Below are 17,401 nucleotides of genomic sequence, written 5' to 3'. Positions count from 1 at the left end.
CAGCCTGACATAATGATCTCCAGCCTTGTGCTCGTCAACATTCTCACCTGAGTTAACAAGACGATTACTGAAATGATCTCAGCAGGTCCTTTAATGACAGCAATGAAATGCAGTGGAAAGGTTTTTTGGGTATTAAGTTAATTTTCATGACAAAGAAGGACTATGCAATTCGTCTGATCACTCTTCATAACATTCTGGAGTAGATGCAAATTGCTATTATAAAAACTTAAGCAGCAACTTTTCCAATTTCCAATATTTATGTAATTCTCAAAACTTTTGGCCACGACTTTACATCCTGTATTATACTCCAGAGCTGCACTCACTATTTTGCTGGTGCAGTCACTGTGTACATTACATTTTCTGCACTTGTAGTGTGTTTGTAATCTATGTACACAGTGACTGCACCAGCAGAATAGTGAGTGCAGCTCTGGAGTATAATACAGGATGTAACTCAGGATCAGTACAGGAGAAGTAATGTATGTACACAGTGACTGCACCAGCAGAATAGTGAGTGCAGCTCTGGGGTATAATACAGGATGAAAGTCAGGATCAGTACAGGATATGTAATGTATGTACACAGTGACTGCACCAGCAGAATAGTGAGTGCAGCTCTGGAGTATAATACAGGATGTAACTCAGGATCAGTACAGGAGAAGTAATGTATGTACACAGTGACTGCACCAGCAGAATAGTGAGTGCAGCTCTGGAGTATAATACAGGATGTAACTCAGGATCAGTACAGGAGAAGTAATGTATGTACACAGTGACTGCACCAGCAGAATAGTGAGTGCAGCTCTGGAGTATAATACAGGATGTAACTCAGGATCAGTACAGGATAAGTAATGTATGTACACAGTGACTGCACCAGCAGAATAGTGAGTGCAGCTCTGGAGTATAATTCAGACTATAACCCAGGATCCATACAGGATAAGTAAAAAGTAATAGAAACTTCTGTTCCCGTTATTCTGATTTTCATGAATACAGCAGGAAGAGCTTGTAGTCTGACCAGGACCTCTGCATGGCTCCCATTTACTGCACCTGTACCCCACCCACCTCACAGGTCAAAGGGAATCTGTCACCTCCGAAACAGCCCCCAAACGAGGGTAATCGGGGTGTAGTGTAAGTGATGCTTCTGTCATTTGTATCTTCACACTCTCTTGGGTTCTGACTCTGTTCTCCAGCAGTATGATGCATTGGGAGGACTCCTGAGCTCAGTCACAGGAGACCGAGGACTCGAGGAGGAGTCAGAACCCAAGAGAGTATGAAGATACAAATGACAGAAGCGGACTCTGCATCACTTACTCTACACCCCGATTACCCTAGTTGGGGGGGGTCGGAGCTGACGGATTCCCTCTAACCCCCAGGCTCGCCCCTCCATACCTAGTATCTTATCCTGTCACTTCACTGCCCCCAATGGAGAATGTCTTGGTGTGATGGCGGCTACTATTCCTGTTCTCTGCTGTCAGGGCTTTGACAGTCTGGTTGCTAGGGGTCCTTTGCCTAGCAACCACAGTCCAGTAAATTATCAGGAACCCGATTGTTTTAGCCGGGCAACTCCTGCAATTGCAAAGAAAATATTGGCAGAAAAGGGGCTGTACAGGATTAGGAAAACAAACAGCGCCACATCTGTCCGCAGTCTGGGCCTGGTACTGCGGATCTGCTACAGTTTGGGGCCAAGCTGTGATACCACACACAACCTGAGTTTAGGTGCGGCGCTGTTTTTGGAAAAGAAGCAGCCATGTTTTCCTACCCACTTTACTTGAGCAGATTGAGTGACCGCCTGTCCGTCTTCACTAGATTCCTGGGAAAAAAATGTCACCGACGTAAGAATGAGAAAAGGAAGAAACCGGGAGACGGTTCGGTTAACGTTGCACATAAATATCTCTGTTTTCACGGAAAGTCTCTAGATTCCTAGGAATCAGCGAGCGCTGATGGGTTGTTACGGTTTTTGAGCTTTAATTAAAGTCTAAGATAATTTATTATTTGGAAGGGATTTTAGGATAAGCAGTTTAAAAATCTGAAATATATTTAAAAAGTGAATATTTATAATATTTACACATTTTATTAAAACCCAAAAAAGACGTGACCTGCTGTAACGCCGCGCGGCCCATCGGAAATAATGACCTCAGCGGCGACCACTTCATTATTTCCTATGGAAACTTTTAGGGGACTAAAGCCAAAGATTTATCCTCATTGTAACAAGGTCGCACGAAGACGCAGAGAGCGGCGCGACAGCTGCAAAGTAGGCGGCCATATATCTGGCGCCCTCCTTTAGCAATCTGTTTTAAAGGGGTTTTCCAGTTTTGACAGTTAAAGGGATACCTATTAGATAGGGAGGGGCCCGGCCGGCACCCCCCATAGAACTGCCTATTCTTGGACAAGAATAGGACATGTTCTATTTTTTTCCGGAACCGCGGACCAGAAGTTTGGGGCCGCGCTCCGGAAATGCGGATGCGGACAGCACACTGTCCCCATAGAGAATGAATGGGTCCGCAATTGGATGCGGACCCGTTATACGGACGTGTGAATGGAGCCTAAAGCTTGATTTATTTTGTATTAGTGTAGTGACTGGTTTCAAGACCTATGCTTGCTGTTGGTGAATAAGACCTTGCCTGTTCACTTCCAGCGGGTGATCTCGCACATCACCCAGCCTTGTTCACAGCGGAGGGTATGTTACAGTTGTCTTCTGTGTCAGCGAAGCAGTTTGGACTGATACATTGTAACAAACTGTGAAGACGAGAGAGAGATCTTCACTGACAGCAAGGAGAGATCTTGAAAATTGTGAAAGCTTAATACCCGAAGTATACAAGGATTAAAGGGAGTGTTTAATACTGATGACCTATCAGCACAGCGGTATCTGATCGGCGGGGGTCCGCCTGCCGATCAGCTAGCGGAGCGCTCTTTTCCTAGGCCAGTCATGTTGCGTTCATCGGTCACATGGCTTCGGAGTTGTGAATAAGCTGCAGTACCAAGCACAGCCACTAACCAATGGAAGGCGCTGTGCTTGGTAAGCAGGCCGTAGTCGTCACCGGAGCTGATCGGCGGCAGAGGTCCCAGGTGTCGGACCCCCATCTGAGGATAGCTCATCAGTATTAAACATTCAGAAAAACCCCTTTAAGCTTTATTTGCACAAAACCATAGAACCCCTTTAAATGGGGGCGGAGTCCAGTATAGCTTTAAATGGGGGCAGAGTCGCAGTCATCCCCTCCGTGTTCAGACAGGTCCAAGCGGGGAATGCTTCCAATATTGGTGGTGTCGAAAAGTGGGCGTGGTTATTTTAATTGTGGGTGGGGCTTATTTACTACCATTTTTATTTATTTATTTTTTTTCCTGCATTTGTCAGGTTTGTCTCTGAGACAGAAGATTACGCGGCGGGGGCGAGATCTGTACGTTTCTCTCCGTCTCTTACACTTTGACATTCTACAATTTGCCTTTGTATATTTCTGGTTTGAATTGTTGTGTTTTTTTTTTTTAATTCTCTGAAATGTTGGGTGACGTTATTTATACAGTGTTTTTTTACGTACGTCTACTCTAGTCGCACCCAAAGCTGCGGTCACCAAGGGCATTGTGACGGATCACACGGTTCTGCACTTTCCAAGGAATCCTCTCTCTGAGAACCGTACGATTCCGACACCCAAGGCGATCTCTAAAAAGGAAGCGGCTATTTGGGGGGGTTGTCAGACACAGGAGCCATCATGACACCTGACCGGACACCTATACTATAACCAGTGTACGCCGGGCAGCTTTAGGGCTTGGCTTTTTAGGTAATTTTAGATCTCAGCACAATTTTTGAATGCTGCTCTGGGTGTAACTGGAAAATAAGACTTGATCCGACAGTAGAATTGTGCATGCAGCTCTGGAGGTGGCTGGAGTATTAGGCCTTGATTCACACCTGCAGTTTGGAGTATGGTTGTACAGTCATAGGCCTCGTGCCTCAACCGTGTCTGCAAAATCGGATCCTGGCCATGTACATGCCGCCATATTTTTTTTTTGGACGAGTATAAAACGTGTTCTATCTTTTCGGAACGGACATATACGGATGTGGACATCGCGCGGTTTGCTGCCCCATTGAAATGAATGGGTGTGCATAAAAGTGCGTAATCGGATGCGGACCGAAACTCCGGTGGCGACGTGCATGAGGCCTTAGATAACGTGGCTGCTTTCTGGCAGATACAGCGCCACACCTGTCCACGGATCGCCCAGTGAAGTGAATAGGGTTTTACTGCAATATCACATGCAACCTGAGGAGAGGTGTGGCGCTGTTTTTGGGAGAAGGCGGCCATGTTTTTGTCATCCCTTCCATGTCTCCTCTTGTTTGTATCTACTCTTACCCTTGAAGAAACTGCATGAGCGAATCCATTAGGCCAGGGCTTCGCGGCGAAGCGTCGCGCGGCCTACTTTATAATGCCAGTCTACGGTGTCGCACTGAGAGGTACTGCGACACGACAGTCGCGCAAAAGTCCATCTTGGATGTTTTTTTTGGTTTTTTTTGCTGCTGTCGTGTTGCAAGTCGCAGCATGTTGCATTGCGACGCCATAGGCTAGCATTATAAAATGCTGCGCAACAAATGTCATCGTGAAGCCCTAACCGTAAAAGTAGAATTGTGAACGCAGCCGCGGTATGACAAATGAGGAACGCTGTGAGTGCAGCTCTGGATGTGACTGGAGTATAGGACATGCTGTAATTTATTTGACTTTTCTGTAGATTGAAGCTGTAAAAATGTTGAAAGTATTATACAGAACAGTCCTGTTATTTCTGCTGCTTCTTCGTCGTCGTCATATCCCGCGTCTCCGCCTCTGATGGGGGCGCGTCGCAGGTTTCCGTGCAGCTTTATTGTCCATATGAAGCGCCCTGGATATTTATTGCAGATCTGTGCTCCATGTTCCTTACATGTTATTTATTAAACGGTCGTTATCACTGAGCCAGGAGTCCGAGTCCTTCATTTCCGAATTTCAGCACTGTATCACAGTCTGAAGAGCCTTGTATAGTATCTTCCGCGGCTGCAGAGCGGTACCACAACCAAGGCCTCGTCACATTTCTGGTTGTCGCTCACGCGTGCTGTCCGTATTTTCCACGGGCAGCACATCTAACCATTCATTTTAATGTGATTGGGTCAGTGAAAAATCGCTGACACTAAACGGATGGCGCCGCGTTATGCCCGATTTTCGCTTACCACCGATAGGAAATAGTCTGGAAATTAATTTTCGGCTGAGCAGTGACCATGGAATACGGAGGACAAAAAACGGACTCGCAGGCCAAACATGGATCCTTTTGCGGATGGATTTTTCCACGGACGTCAAACAGACATGGAAATGTAAACGGGGCTAACGGGAATAATCATCTCAATCAATTACACTGCTCAAAAAAATAAAGGGAACACAAAAATAACACATCCTAGATCTGAATTAATTAAATATTCTTCTGAAATACTTTGTTCTTTACATAGTTGAATGTGCTGACAACAAAATCACACAAAAATTAAAAAATGGAAATCAAATTTTTAACCCATGGAGGTCTGGATTTGGAGTCACACTCAAAATTAAAGTGGAAAAACACACTACAGGCTGATCCAACTTTGATGTAATGTCCTTAAAACAAGTCAAAATGAGGCTCAGTAGTGTGTGTGGCCTCCACGTGCCTGTATGACCTCCCTACAACGCCTGTGCATGCTCCTGATGAGGTGGCGGACGGTCTCCTGAGGGATCTCCTCCCAGACCTGGACTAAAGCATCTGCCAACTCCTGGACAGTCTGTGGTGCAACGTGACGTTGGTGGATAGAGCGAGACATGATGTCCCAGATGTACTCAATTGGATTCAGGTCTGGGGAACGGGCGGGCCAGTCCATAGCATCAATGCCTTCGTCTTGCAGGAACTGCTGACACACTCCAGCCACATGAGGTCTAGCATTGTCTTGCATTACCAGCATATGGTCTCACAAGGGGTCTGAGGATCTCATCTCGGTACCTAATGGCAGTCAGGCTACCTCTGGCGAGCACATGGAGGGCTGTGCGGCCCTCCAAAGAAATGCCACCCCACACCATTACTGATCCAATGCCAAACCGGTCATGCTGGAGGATGTTGCAGGCAGCAGAACGTTCTCCACGGCGTCTTCAAGTCTGTCACATGTGCTCAGTGTGAACCTGCTTTCATCTGTGAAGAGCACAGGGCGCCAGTGGCGAATTTGCCAATCTTGGTGTTCTCTGGCAAATGCCAAACGTCCTGCACGGTGTTGGGCTGTAAGCACAACCCCCACCTGTGGACGTCGGGCCCTCATATCACCCTTAAGGAGTCTGTTTCTGACCGTTTGAGCAGACACATGCACATTTGTGGCCTGCTGGAGGTCATTTTGCAGGGCTCTGGCAGTGCTCCTCCTGTACCTCCTTGCACAAAGGCGGAGGTAGCGGTCCTGCTGCTGGGTTGTTGCCCTCCTATGGCCTACTCCACGTCTCCTGATGTACTGGCCTGTCTCCTGGTAGCGCCTCCATGCTCTGGACACTACGCTGACAGACACAGCAAACCTTCTTGCCACATCTCGCATTGATGTGCCATCCTGGATAAGCTGCACTACCTGAGCCACTTGTGTGGGTTGTAGACTCCGTCTCATGCTACCACTAGAGTGAAAGCACCGCCAGCATTCAAAAGTGACCAAAACATCAGCCAGGAAGCATAGGAACTGAGAAGTGGTCTGTGGTCACCACCTCCTTTATTGGGGGTGTCTTGCTTATTGCCTATAATTTCCACCTGTTGTCTATCCCATTTGCACAACAGCATGTGAAATTGATTGTCACTCAGTGTTGCTTCCTAAGTGGACAGTTTGATTTCACAGAAGTGTGATTGACTTGGAGTTACATTGTGTTGTTTAAGTGTTCCTTTTATTTTTTTGAGCAGTGTATTTCCCCCTATAATAATGAAAATGGCGACAAGCAAGAGCCCCTCACCCAAGTGTGTCGTAATGGGAAGGATTTTGTTCCGCATTGTGATCTGGCGTGCCACGCACCTGACCACGAGAGTAACCAGGAATAAAGTTACACCCCTTCCTCTTCCTGAAGAACCCGTTCCCCTAGGTCCATCCAACGAGGCGACCACCTTTTGTATTAACCCCTTGATGACCACCGACATGCATAGCTGCTGGGTTTCTAGTGTTTTAAATAGCAAGAGGCCCAAGGTTAATGTCTGTAATCGGCCATAAGAACGATCGCAGACGTCTAACCGCTCAGAAGCCAGGCTCAAATGTGACGGCGGCATCTAAGCAGTGAAAATAGGAGAGCAGCCCAGCTGAGATGGGGGAAGCTGTCATATTCCAGTGATAGCCTGGAGCCTACATGAGGCCTATCATTTGTATATTCCAATATAGGCCTGCAGGTGGCACCACAGCATTGTAATATACTGAATGCTCACAGAACACACAGGGCAATCTATCACTGGTGGGACCTAAGCTGGGACCTTGCATCCCTGTCTGGCCCCAGGACACTCGGTGGTACTGCTCTCTGTTCTCCACTGCAGGTGACATCCTCCTAAGCGAGTGGTCTGGGGCCCACTTCTAATATAATGATTCCTTGAAATCCCCAAAACCTAAATATAAAATAGTTTTGGGGGTCAGATTATACCAATAAAAAGAAAAAAAGTTTTTGCTAAATTTTTATTTATTTTTTTGTATTAAAACACACACACACCCCGGCCCATAATACGCACCTAGGTTTTAGAGGGGGACAATATGAAAAAAATAATTTTCATTACACCTCAGGTCAGACCACCAATCAGACCCCCAATGTTAATCAGACCTCAGCTGACAGCCCCAATCAGACCCCCAATGTTAATCAGACCTCAGCTGACAGCCCCAATCAGACCCCCAATGTTAATAAGACCTTAAATCAGACCCCCCAATCACACCTCAGCTCAGACTCCAATGTAAATGACCCCCAATCACACCTCAGATAAGAGCCCCATGCCTCCCATCAGCCCCAATTATCAGCTATTTTGCCTCTCAGCCCCCATTATCAGCTTTTAAGCCCCCATTATCAGCTTTTAAGCCCCCATTATGCCCCCAGCAGCCTCATGTTTTCTAAAATAAAAAAAAACATCTCTCCTGCTCCTGGACGCTGCCGCTCCTCACCGCCCGCGATCCGGCTGTCGGCTGTGCTATGTGAACCGGCACGCACCGTGTGATGTCACAGAGCGCCTTCACGCTGTGTGCAGCCCTGCACAGCCGAGGAACAGGAAGCAGTGAGTACAAAGCCTTCATAAATCTAGTATCGTTGTAATCATACTGTCTCGGAGAATGAAGGGAACAGGTCAGTTTTACTGCATAGGGAACACCGTAAAAACAAAACCAACTGTGGTGGAATAGCGTTTTCAAGTTCCACCCCATTTGGAATTTTTTTTCCAGCTTCCTACTACATTATATGCAATATTAAATGGCAACATTAGAAAGTACAACTTGTTCTGCAAAAAATGTGAATGGAAAAATAAAAAAGTTATGGCTCTGGAAAGGCAGAGAGTAAAAACAAAAATGGAAAATCACTTGGTCCTTGGTTAAAAAGGCACTGAAGCAAATAAGTGCTTTCCTGCATGCTGCAGTACTCCTCCGAGGGACACTCCTCTCATCAGATCCGTACTGAATGTTACCCCTTATGGCTTGAAATGAATGAGCACTAAGCAATATCCCACAATGTCTGACTGGTTCTTGTGGGCCATAGATTTCTGCACGTTAAACCATCTGGACCCGGAGACTTCTCCTCACTTCCTCATCTGTGACTGTCTCTCTCAAAGAGAAATGTCATCTTGAGGGACGTAACAAGCAATCCAGAAGAAGAGAGCAGACGCACAAGCGCCGCCCTCTAAAGGACGTTAAAATGTACTATTTAAAATACAACTGATTCAAAGGCACGCTGCCTTCATTCATCCAAAAAATTGGCTTCAGTATGAGGTTTACATGGTATCAAAATCCACTGATAACAAAACATAGCACTACAATCCACTGGGATAAAAATGACAAGTATTTTACACATAATTTTTTTTCCATAATTAAAACACAAAAAATAAAAAGAATAAAGACAATAATACGGCATAAGAAACAGTGAATAATAGATCTAGGTTACTGCTTAGACTTCATTATCAGAATATAAAAAGATTGACCAATAGATGGCGGTGTAACTCAACAGATTACACGCGGCTTTGACTTCACAGTGTCAGAGCCTGATTTTCGCCATCGTCTTGTTCAGCCGTTCAGGAGTTAAAGCGTGTGACATAAAAAAAGACCTGTCACCACTAACTGCAATGCAATCTGACAGCACCATGTTATAGAGCAGGAGGAGCTGATCAGATTGATATATATATATTTATGGGAAAGATTCAGTAAATCGGTACAGGAGGGAGGGGTTATCAGTGACTGACAGCTATCAGTACAGGAGGGAGGGGTTATCTGTGACTGACAGCTATCGGTACAGGAGGAGGTGTTATCAGTGACTGACAGCTATCAGTACAGGAGGGAGGAGTTATCAGTGACTGACAGCTATCAGTACAGGAGGGAGGGGTTATCAGTGACTGACAGCTATCAGTACAGGAGGGAGGGGTTATCTGTGACTGACAGCTATCGGTACAGGAGGAGGTGTTATCAGTGACTGACAGCTATCAGTACAGGAGGGAGGAGTTATCAGTGACTGACAGCTATCAGTACAGGAGGGAGGGGTTATCAGTGACTGACAGCTATCAGTACAGGAGGAGGGGTTATCAGTGACTGACAGCTATCAGTACAGGAGGAGGGGTTATCAGTGACTGACAGCTATCAGTACAGGAGGGGGGGTTATCAGTGACTGACAGCTATCAGTACAGGAGGGAGGGGTTATCAGTGACTGACAGCTATCAGTACAGGAGGAGGGGTTATCAGTGACTGACAGCTATCAGTACAGGAGGAGGGGTTATCAGTGACTGACAGCTATCAGTACAGGAGGAGGGGTTATCAGTGACTGACAGCTATCAGTACAGGAGGAGGGGTTATCAGTGACTGACAGCTATCGGTACAGGAGGAGGGGTTATCAGTGACTGACAGCTATCGGTACAGGAGGAGGGGTTATCAGTGACTGACAGCTATCAGTACAGGAGGGGGGGTTATCAGTGACTGACAGCTATCAGTACAGGAGGAGGGGTTATCAGTGACTGACAGCTATCAGTACAGGAGGGAGGGGTTATCAGTGACTGACAGCTATCAGTACAGGAGGAGGGGTTATCAGTTACTGACAGCTATCGGTACAGGAGGAGGGGTTATCAGTGACTGACAGCTATCGGTACAGGAGGGAGGGGTTATCAGTGACTGACAGCTATCAGTACAGGAGGGAGGGGTTATCAGTGACTGACAGCTATCAGTACAGGAGGAGGGGTTATCAGTGACTGACAGCTATCAGTACAGGAGGAGGGGTTATCAGTTACTGACAGCTATCAGTACAGGAGGGAGGGGTTATCAGTGACTGACAGCTATCAGTACAGGAGGAGGGGTTATCATGACTGACAGCTATCAGTACAGGAGGAGGAGGGGTTATCAGTGACTGACAGCTATCAGTACAGGAGGGGGGGTTATCAGTTACTGACAGCTATCAGTACAGGAGGAGGGGTTATCAGTGACTGACAGCTATCGGTACAGGACGAGGGGTTATCAGTGACTGACAGCTATCAGTACAGGAGGGAGGGGTTATCAGTGACTGACAGCTATCAGTACAGGAGGAGGGGTTATCAGTGACTGACAGCTATCAGTACAGGAGGAGGGGTTATCAGTGACTGACAGCTATCAGTACAGGAGGGAGGGGTTATCAGTGACTGACAGCTATCAGTACAGGAGGGAGGGGTTATCAGTGACTGACAGCTATCAGTACAGGAGGAGGGGTTATCAGTGACTGACAGCTATCAGTACAGGAGGGAGGGGTTATCAGTGACTGATAGCTATCAGTACAGGAGGGAGGGGTTATCAGTGACTGACAGCTATCAGTACAGGAGGAGGGGTTATCAGTGACTGATAGCTATCAGTACAGGAGGAGGGGTTATCAGTGACTGACAGCTATCAGTACAGGAGGGAGGGGTTATCAGTGACTGATAGCTATCAGTACAGGAGGGAGGGGTTATCAGTGACTGACAGCTATCGGTACAGGAGGAGGGGTTATCAGTGACTGACAGCTATCGGTACAGGAGGGAGGGGTTATCAGTGACTGACAGCTATCAGTACAGGGGGGAGGGGTTATCAGTGACTGACAGCTATCAGTACAGGAGGGAGGGGTTATTAGTGACTGACAGCTATCAGTACAGGAGGAGAGGTTATCAGTGACTGACAGCTATCAGTACAGGAGGGAGGGGTTATCAGTGACTGACAGCTATCAGTACAGGAGGGGGAGGGGTTATCAGTGACTGACAGCTATCAGTACAGGAGGGGGGGTTATCTGTGACTGACGGCTATCGGTACAGGAGGGAGGGGTTATCAGTGACTGACGGCTATCGGTACAGGAGGGAGGGGTTATCAGTGACTGACAGCTATCAGTACAGGAGGGGGGGTTATCAGTTACTGACAGCTATCAGTACAGGAGGGAGGGGTTATCTGTGACTGACAGCTATCGGTACAGGAGGAGGTGTTATCAGTGACTGACAGCTATCAGTACAGGAGGGAGGAGTTATCAGTGACTGACAGCTATCAGTACAGGAGGGAGGGGTTATCAGTGACTGACAGCTATCAGTACAGGAGGAGGGGTTATCAGTGACTGACAGCTATCAGTACAGGAGGAGGGGTTATCAGTGACTGACAGCTATCAGTACAGGAGGAGGGGTTATCAGTGACTGACAGCTATCGGTACAGGAGGAGGGGTTATCAGTGACTGACAGCTATCAGTACAGGAGGAGGGGTTATCAGTTACTGACAGCTATCGGTACAGGAGGAGGGGTTATCAGTGACTGACAGCTATCAGTACAGGAGGGAGGGGTTATCAGTGACTGACAGCTATCAGTACAGGAGGAGGGGTTATCAGTGACTGACAGCTATCAGTACAGGAGGAGGGGTTATCAGTTACTGACAGCTATCAGTACAGGAGGGAGGGGTTATCAGTGACTGACAGCTATCAGTACAGGAGGAGGGGTTATCAGTGACTGACAGCTATCAGTACAGGAGGAGGGGTTATCAGTGACTGACAGCTATCAGTACAGGAGGAGGGGTTATCAGTGACTGACAGCTATCAGTACAGGAGGAGGGGTTATCAGTGACTGACAGCTATCAGTACAGGAGGAGGGGTTATCAGTGACTGACAGCTATCAGTACAGGAGGAGGGGTTATCAGTGACTGACAGCTATCAGTACAGGAGGGAGGGGTTATCAGTGACTGACAGCTATCAGTACAGGAGGAGGGGTTATCAGTGACTGACAGCTATCAGTACAGGAGGAGGGGTTATCAGTGACTGACAGCTATCAGTACAGGAGGAGGGGTTATCATGACTGACAGCTATCAGTACAGGAGGAGGAGGGGTTATCAGTGACTGACAGCTATCAGTACAGGAGGGGGGGTTATCAGTTACTGACAGCTATCAGTACAGGAGGAGGGGTTATCAGTGACTGACAGCTATCGGTACAGGAGGAGGGGTTATCAGTGACTGACAGCTATCAGTACAGGACGAGGGGTTATCAGTGACTGACAGCTATTAGTACAGGAGGAGGGGTTATCAGTGACTGACAGCTATCAGTACAGGAGGGAGGGGTTACCAGTGACTGACAGCTATCAGTACAGGAGGAGGGGTTATCAGTGACTGACAGCTATCAGTACAGGAGGAGGTGTTATCAGTGACTGACAGCTATCAGTACAGGAGGAGGTGTTATCAGTGACTGACAGCTATCAGTACAGGAGGGAGGGGTTACCAGTGACGGACCGCTATCAGTACAGGAGGAGGGGTTATCAGTGACTGACAGCTATCAGTACAGGAGGGAGGGGTTATCAGTGACTGACAGCTATCAGTACAGGAGGAGGGGTTATCAGTGACTGACAGCTATCAGTACAGGAGGGAGGGGTTATCAGTGACTGACAGCTATCAGTACAGGAGGGAGGGGTTATCAGTGACTGACAGCTATCAGTACAGGAGGGAGGAGGGGTTATCAGTGACTGACAGCTATCAGTACAGGAGGAGGGGTTATCAGTGACTGACAGCTATCAGTACAGGAGGAGGGGTTATCAGTGACTGACAGCTATCAGTACAGGAGGGAGGGGTTATCAGTGACTGACAGCTATCAGTACAGGAGGGAGGGGTTATCAGTGACTGACAGCTATCAGTACAGGAGGGAGGGGTTATCAGTGACTGACAGCTATCAGTACAGGAGGAGGGGTTATCAGTGACTGACAGCTATCAGTACAGGAGGGAGGGGTTATCAGTGACTGATAGCTATCAGTACAGGAGGGAGGGGTTATCAGTGACTGACAGCTATCAGTACAGGAGGAGGGGTTATCAGTGACTGATAGCTATCAGTACAGGAGGAGGGGTTATCAGTGACTGACAGCTATCAGTACAGGAGGGAGGGGTTATCAGTGACTGATAGCTATCAGTACAGGAGGGAGGGGTTATCAGTGACTGACAGCTATCGGTACAGGAGGAGGGGTTATCAGTGACTGACAGCTATCGGTACAGGAGGAGGGGTTATCAGTGACTGACAGCTATCAGTACAGGGGGGAGGGGTTATCAGTGACTGACAGCTATCAGTACAGGAGGGAGGGGTTATTAGTGACTGACAGCTATCAGTACAGGAGGAGAGGTTATCAGTGACTGACAGCTATCAGTACAGGAGGGAGGGGTTATCAGTGACTGACAGCTATCAGTACAGGAGGAGGAGTTATCAGTGACTGACAGCTATCAGTACAGGAGGAGGGGTTATCATTGACTGACAGCTATCAGTACAGGAGGGAGGGGTTATCAGTGACTGACAGCTATCAGTACAGGGAGGAGGGGTTATCAGTGACTGACAGCTATCAGTACAGGAGGAGGAGTTATCAGTGACTGACAGCTATCAGTACAGGAGGAGGGGTTATCATTGACTGACAGCTATCAGTACAGGAGGGAGGGGTTATCAGTGACTGACAGCTATCAGTACAGGAGGGAGGGGTTATCAGTGACTGACAGATATCAGTACAGGAGGATGGGTTATCAGTGACTGACAGCTATCAGTACAGGAGGAGGAGTTATCAGTGACTGACAGCTATCAGTACAGGAGGGAGGGGTTATCAGTGACTGACAGCTATCAGTACAGGAGGAGGGGTTATCAGTGACTGACAGCTATCAGTACAGGAGGAGGAGTTATCAGTGACTGACAGCTATCAGTACAGGAGGGAGGGGTTATCTGTGACTGACAGCTATCGGTACAGGAGGAGGTGTTATCAGTGACTGACAGCTATCAGTACAGGAGGGAGGAGTTATCAGTGACTGACAGCTATCAGTACAGGAGGGAGGGGTTATCAGTGACTGACAGCTATCAGTACAGGAGGGAGGGGTTATCTGTGACTGACAGCTATCGGTACAGGAGGAGGTGTTATCAGTGACTGACAGCTATCAGTACAGGAGGGAGGGGTTATTAGTGACTGACAGCTATCAGTACAGGAGGGAGGGGTTATCAGTGACTGACAGCTATCAGTACAGGAGGAGGGGTTATCAGTGACTGACAGCTATCAGTACAGGAGGGAGGGGTTATCTGTGACTGACAGCTATCAGTACAGGAGGAGGGGTTATCAGTGACTGACAGCTATCAGTACAGGAGGGAGGGGTTATTAGTGACTGACAGCTATCAGTACAGGAGGGAGGGGTTATCAGTGACTGACAGCTATCAGTACAGGAGGAGGGGTTATCAGTGACTGACAGCTATCAGTACAGGAGGAGGGGTTATCAGTGACTGACAGCTATCGGTACAGGAGGAGGGGTTATCAGTGACTGACAGCTATCGGTACAGGAGGAGGGGTTATCAGTGACTGACAGCTATCAGTACAGGAGGGGGGGTTATCAGTGACTGACAGCTATCAGTACAGGAGGAGGGGTTATCAGTGACTGACAGCTATCAGTACAGGAGGGAGGGGTTATCAGTGACTGACAGCTATCAGTACAGGAGGAGGGGTTATCAGTTACTGACAGCTATCGGTACAGGAGGAGGGGTTATCAGTGACTGACAGCTATCGGTACAGGAGGGAGGGGTTATCAGTGACTGACAGCTATCAGTACAGGAGGGAGGGGTTATCAGTGACTGACAGCTATCAGTACAGGAGGAGGGGTTATCAGTGACTGACAGCTATCAGTACAGGAGGAGGGGTTATCAGTTACTGACAGCTATCAGTACAGGAGGGAGGGGTTATCAGTGACTGACAGCTATCAGTACAGGAGGAGGGGTTATCATGACTGACAGCTATCAGTACAGGAGGAGGAGGGGTTATCAGTGACTGACAGCTATCAGTACAGGAGGGGGGGTTATCAGTTACTGACAGCTATCAGTACAGGAGGAGGGGTTATCAGTGACTGACAGCTATCGGTACAGGACGAGGGGTTATCAGTGACTGACAGCTATCAGTACAGGAGGGAGGGGTTATCAGTGACTGACAGCTATCAGTACAGGAGGAGGGGTTATCAGTGACTGACAGCTATCAGTACAGGAGGAGGGGTTATCAGTGACTGACAGCTATCAGTACAGGAGGGAGGGGTTATCAGTGACTGACAGCTATCAGTACAGGAGGGAGGGGTTATCAGTGACTGACAGCTATCAGTACAGGAGGAGGGGTTATCAGTGACTGACAGCTATCAGTACAGGAGGGAGGGGTTATCAGTGACTGATAGCTATCAGTACAGGAGGGAGGGGTTATCAGTGACTGACAGCTATCAGTACAGGAGGAGGGGTTATCAGTGACTGATAGCTATCAGTACAGGAGGAGGGGTTATCAGTGACTGACAGCTATCAGTACAGGAGGGAGGGGTTATCAGTGACTGATAGCTATCAGTACAGGAGGGAGGGGTTATCAGTGACTGACAGCTATCGGTACAGGAGGAGGGGTTATCAGTGACTGACAGCTATCGGTACAGGAGGGAGGGGTTATCAGTGACTGACAGCTATCAGTACAGGGGGGAGGGGTTATCAGTGACTGACAGCTATCAGTACAGGAGGGAGGGGTTATTAGTGACTGACCGCTATCAGTACAGGAGGAGGGGTTATCAGTGACTGACAGCTATCAGTACAGGAGGGAGGGGTTATCAGTGACTGACAGCTATCAGTACAGGAGGGGGAGGGGTTATCAGTGACTGACAGCTATCAGTACAGGAGGGGGGGTTATCTGTGACTGACGGCTATCGGTACAGGAGGGAGGGGTTATCAGTGACTGACGGCTATCGGTACAGGAGGGAGGGGTTATCAGTGACTGACAGCTATCAGTACAGGAGGGGGGGTTATCAGTTACTGACAGCTATCAGTACAGGAGGGAGGGGTTATCTGTGACTGACAGCTATCGGTACAGGAGGAGGTGTTATCAGTGACTGACAGCTATCGGTACAGGAGGGAGGGGTTATCAGTGACTGACAGCTATCAGTACAGGAGGAGGGGTTATCAGTGACTGACTGCTATCAGTACAGGAGGAGGGGTTATCAGTGACTGACAGCTATCAGTACAGGAGGAGGAGGGGTTATCAGTGACTGACAGCTATCAGTACAGGAGGAGTGGTTATCAGTGACTAACAGCTATCAGTACAGGAGGGAGGGGTTATCAGTGACTGACAGCTATCAGTACAGGAGGGAGGGGTTATCAGTGACTGACAGCTATCAGTACAGGAGGGAGGAGTTATCAGTGACTGACAGCTATCAGTACAGGAGGGAGGGGTTATCAGTGACTGACAGCTATCAGTACAGGAGGAGGGGTTATCAGTGACTGACAGCTATCAGTACAGGAGGAGGGGTTATCAGTGACTGACAGCTATCAGTACAGGAGGAGGGGTTATCAGTGACTGACAGCTATCGGTACAGGAGGAGGGGTTATCAGTGACTGACAGCTATCAGTACAGGAGGAGGGGTTATCAGTGACTGACAGCTATCAGTACAGGAGGGAGGGGTTATCAGTGACTGACAGCTATCAGTACAGGAGGAGGGGTTATCAGTGACTGACAGCTATCAGTACAGGAGGAGGGGTTATCAGTTACTGACAGCTATCAGTACAGGAGGGAGGGGTTATCAGTGACTGACAGCTATCAGTACAGGAGGAGGGGTTATCAGTGACTGACAGCTATCAGTACAGGAGGAGGGGTTATCAGTGACTGACAGCTATCAGTACAGGAGGAGGGGTTATCAGTGACTGACAGCTATCAGTACAGGAGGAGGGGTTATCAGTGACTGACAGCTATCAGTACAGGAGGAGGGGTTATCAGTGACTGACA

This window comes from Bufo bufo, chromosome 5 (assembly GCF_905171765.1).
Source record: "Bufo bufo chromosome 5, aBufBuf1.1, whole genome shotgun sequence".
Classification (NCBI taxonomy): domain Eukaryota; kingdom Metazoa; phylum Chordata; class Amphibia; order Anura; family Bufonidae; genus Bufo; species Bufo bufo.
Note: the sequence above shows the minus strand (reverse complement) of the source record.